The 4,741-nt window shown below is 39.7% G+C and overlaps 1 pseudogene; it reads left to right on the top strand.

Moving 5' to 3' along the window:
* The first annotated feature begins 206 nt into the window (after positions 1-206).
* LOC118988344 (methylthioribulose-1-phosphate dehydratase-like) lies at positions 207-3,487 on the top strand (annotated as a pseudogene).
* The last annotated feature ends 1,254 nt before the right edge of the window (positions 3,488-4,741 follow it).

Raw genomic sequence — 4,741 nt, 5'->3', positions numbered from 1 at the left:
TAAAAAGCAAAGGAAGAAAAGGATTTATGAAAACCATTTTAATAGTTTATTCTGCCATCTATTGTGGTGTTTTCAACTACTCACTGCTCAAGGGGAGTCAGTTCATCTGCTGTCTCCTGCCCGCGATGATAGAGTGGAGAGCCCACTCTGCAAAGCAACATTCTCAGGCTGTAGATAAGAAAACTGAGCCCCAGTGAGCGTAAGCAATGGAGCAGGGATTTAAACCCACACCACGGAACACAGCCCGCATTCTCTTTCCACCACCTCCAACAACCGCCTTCACGAAGTTACCCCTAGAGCTGCTTTGCCCCGTACAGACGGGTATTTCTTCTCTTTGTCCCTATCCGCTCTGAACTTAAATATTAAACTAAGACATTCTAATAAAACTTTAGTCCCCCCCCACAGAGCTCAAGAGTACCCCCAAATCATCAGTTAAAGGTTATTTTGAAGGATAAGTAGTTTGAAATCACTTCAAAATGACACTTTCATAAAATTTGGTGAAGAAACAAGAGCCACATATATCCTTTCTTGAGAGGTGACTTAGTTTACTCAGTCTTTGTCATTTTTCACGCTAAATTGAAGTGCACATTATGTTACCAGAGCCTTTTAAACTTTGTATTAAGGTATAATATACATACAAACACAAAGTACGCTTAATTTTTCAAACGTCTAAGATTCATCCTATCTTCATCTTGTAATAGGAGAAGATGCCATTTCACATCTCAGAGAAACGTATACAAGTAATAATGAACTCTAATAATGTATAAATTAGCTCACATACTTGAGGGTGCCTTGAAAGGTTAAGCTCATTATTTAAATTAAGGTATTATTATTAAAGTATTATTACACTTGTGATTGCTATCTTAAAGAATAATAATGTATTTTATATGACTTTGGACTGCAGGCAAGATAAGATAAGATAACAAGATGGTATAGGCACCTCTGCACACTATCTTTAAATAGTGATCAATAACCTGCACAATATACGAACATGGATAAAGTTTTATTCATACAATTTGCCTCCACATAAATTGCATAAATCATCTTCATGGCCTATTATTAAAACAGTGTGGCCTTCAAGTCCAGAAGTACTTAAGGATTTGATTAGCAATTGAGAAAACTCAGTCATACGTTGATGTCCACCTTTGTCCTTTCATTTTCACTCACTCACCCTGTTAACACTCACTGACAGTTAAGGGAATGGAGGGCCCTTCTCAAACAGATATCACTGTTCTAAACTAGTAAATACCAGACTCCTAGTTGTGGAGACTGGATGATGTTCCGGGCTTGGAACACAGATTTACTGAAACATCACCAGTGAGCAGAGGTCTTTCATTGTAGTTGGTTGCACCCCTCTTATCTCTAGACAATAAATCATCCCAGCTCTGCCTTAATTCAGGTGCAAGGACATAGCCCACCAAATATCCTTCTCTATGTTAAGACTCAAGTTAAATGAAAACATAATAGCCATTCCCCACACACCTGGAAAGACTGGCACGGACCTAAGCCCTGTTCTCAGCGTCTGAGCAGCCCTCTGGGGACCGCAGCGCAGGCGCGCAGCTCCCTCCGGACACTGGGGCTCTGGCAGCATTAGCAGAAAACACCCCGAGGAGATTCCTCTGTGGGCCCAGATTCAGTTTTTGTCTGCCTGGTGAAAAACATAATTCTTCTCCAACAAGTCCCCTAGGATTTTCCCTAGGAGGGCCATATAACACTAAATGGACCCATGTTGAAGAACAAGTTAGCTATGGGAGAGAGAAAACAATGTCCCTTAAATCTATTGACTGAAACGTCAGTAATTTGAGTCTAACTTGTTATATGAAGTTGATTAATTATTCTATTATACCACTAAAATCTGTCGATAAGGTTTCATGGAAAAAATCATATTTTAGGGAGTATGAAATATAAATGCATGTATTAAAATATCATAAAAACTCTCTAATTGAAGAGCTTCATTGAGAGTAGATTAAGTTATTTATGAAATGTGTTGTTGTCCAATACAATGATCTATTTTAAATCATTTGGTTTTCTAACTTTTTTCTATAGAGGTGAAATTTGTACACTGTCTCAGAGCAAAAAAAAATATATATATATATTTACATAGAAATATTTTTAAAGTTCTTTATTTAATAAACATTATATAGTCCTAAAACTTAAACAAACAACCAATAAAATAGATGTCATAGGGTAAGGGGTGGGGGCATCGGAACTGATTCATGGACACATAGTACATATTCCTGCTAAATCAGACAGGAATTCTAGGCCAACGGATAAAAAGCTATTCCGGTTTCTCTCATAAATGCATATCCATATTGTAACAACTCCCATGGTGAGGAAGAGTTTTCATGCCAGTGCCATGCTGTTTTGATTACTATGGCCTTGTAGTATAGTTTGATATTTGATATCAGGTAGGGTGATTCCTCCAACTTGTTCTTTCTCAAAATTGCTGTGGCTATTCAGGGTCTTTTGTGGTTCCACATAAATTTTTAGAATATTTGTTCTAGTTCTGTGAAATAATGGCATTGGAATCTTGATAGGAATTGCATTGAATCTATAGATTGCTTTGGGTTATGGACATTTTTAATGACAATTCTTCTTATCCATGAACATGGTGTATGATAGCAGTGAAGATCAAGTTTCCCTCTTTAAAACTTGACTTCAATTGCTAATAGATTTACTAAATTAAGGTTGGATAATCACTGCTCTATGAAAAAAATTGCTATGAGAGGAAGTGTTTTCAGGTATCTAAAGTAAATGATAAAGGATTTCCAGGAGCAGAGCCTGCGAATATTGAAGGCTCAGATGCCCTTAGTACAGGCCAAGTCCTGCTCGGGAGGGAGACTTGCTGGAGGCAATGCAGCGCGCAGGACAAGGAACATCTGAGATACTGACCCCGGAGCTTTGGGAAGAGTTTCACCCTTTGGGCTGGGTACTAGAGGAGGAGAGGAACTAACTTGAAGAATGGCGATGAAATCTACATTGCTCCCTCAGGAGTGCAACAGGGACGGATTGAGCCTTGGAGACGTGCTTGTTTGTGACGTCAATGAACAGTACACGAGTGGACCTTCACCATATAAGAATCTAAAAAAAAAAAAAAAGGAAGTGTACTCCTCTTTCAATGAATGCTCACTCCCCGAGAGGCGCAGGTGCAGTGATTCATACCGGCTCTAACACTGCTGTCATTGTGGCCGCCCTTCTCTCCCCAGGACGGGAGTTTAAAAATACGCATCAAGAGAGGATAAAAGGAATAAGATATTGTACCTCAGGCGGGCATTGTGGATATGATGATATGTTGGCTCCTACAGGGAAGGAATACCCAGACTCCTGTGCAATGCTAGTCAGAAGTCACGGCGTCTCTGGGGGAAACGAGGGAGAAGGCTCAAACTGCGCAGAATGGTAAAACCGTCTGTTTGATATTGCCATATAAATGAAGAAAGGAGAGCTGGTGCCTACACAGCTTCCGGTTGGAGAAAATGGGGCTGTCTAAGCCAAATATTAATAGGAGTTTTTATAGAGACAAAACTTATCTTATTACTTAAATGAAACAGTTTTACTCCTTTTTACTTGATTGAAAATTTCCACTCTGCCATTAATTTGTCACTAAATATTTCACCCCTAATCTCTCTCTAAGATTTTATCTATTTCTTTTTAGAGAGAGGGAAAGGGAGAGAGAAAGGGAGGGAGAAAAACATTGAAAGATGTGAGAGAAATGTAATTCTTTGCCGCTCCGACACACAGGTCTGGGTACGGAGGACACCCTCCCCCACTACCCAGCCCCCAACCCAGGCACGTGACCTGACCAGGACTCCAACCCCAGACCTTTTGCTTTGCAGGAGAATGCCCAACCAACTGAGCCACGCTGGTCGGGCCTCAATCTCTTCTGCCGGTTGGGTGATATTTGCTTAAATTATTGTAATTTTAAGTGACAGTGTAGTAGAATAAAAAATGTTATAATGAATAAAATCAGTGATATAGAATGAGGGGTCATTATCTGCATAGAAACATGGTATTTTTGGTATAATAACTCAAAAACTAAATTTATAAAACAACTAAAAATAAATAAACAAATTCTATATGGCGCTTTCAGAGATGAAGTCTCTTGACTAGTTCAAAAAGTGTCCGTCGTCCCTCCTCTTCAAACATTCACTTGATTTCCTTAATTTATCTAGTTATATAACTGCTTCTGTGACTTATAAACAAACAGCCTTGTTGCTTGACAATTCTGGATCTGTGGGTTTGTTCTGCTGTTTCCCTGTGTAGGTTGAGAGCTGCATAATGATTTATTCTTTTTCCGCCCCTGCCTTCTTTTCCTACTTGGCTTCCTTTTTTTTTCTAAGCAGGTTTAAAAAAATCTAAGGAAACTACGTGTGAAAACAAATCCTGGTGCTATAGGATGGAGGCCATTAATTTAAATACCATTTAAACACACACACACAAAATCAAAACATGAAGGTCTCCGACTCGGAGGAGGTGCTCACGGGGAGACATGTACTTTTCAGCATCCCCTTGAATCTTAACCGTATGCTTTTTTGTATAAGGCAGCTTTGATTCCCCTCATTCCCATGCACGAAACGCTCATAGCTTCAAAGAGAGCTCTGCTTGCAAAAGATACACGGGGGTGTAGTTCTGGAGGAGAATGGGGCTAGTAGGCAGAATGTGGGGGAATTAACATGCCAGTCTGTGCTTTAATTCCAGTGCCACCTCTCACTGGTGTGCCCGTTATAACACTCACTGCTGACAA

Source organism: Sturnira hondurensis, unplaced genomic scaffold (assembly GCF_014824575.4).
Source record: "Sturnira hondurensis isolate 20B ecotype Veracruz unplaced genomic scaffold, ASM1482457v3 Scaffold0006413, whole genome shotgun sequence".
Classification (NCBI taxonomy): Eukaryota; Metazoa; Chordata; class Mammalia; order Chiroptera; family Phyllostomidae; genus Sturnira; species Sturnira hondurensis.
The sequence above is the reverse complement of the archived record's forward strand: the minus strand, read 5'-3'. Positions and strand labels throughout refer to the sequence as shown.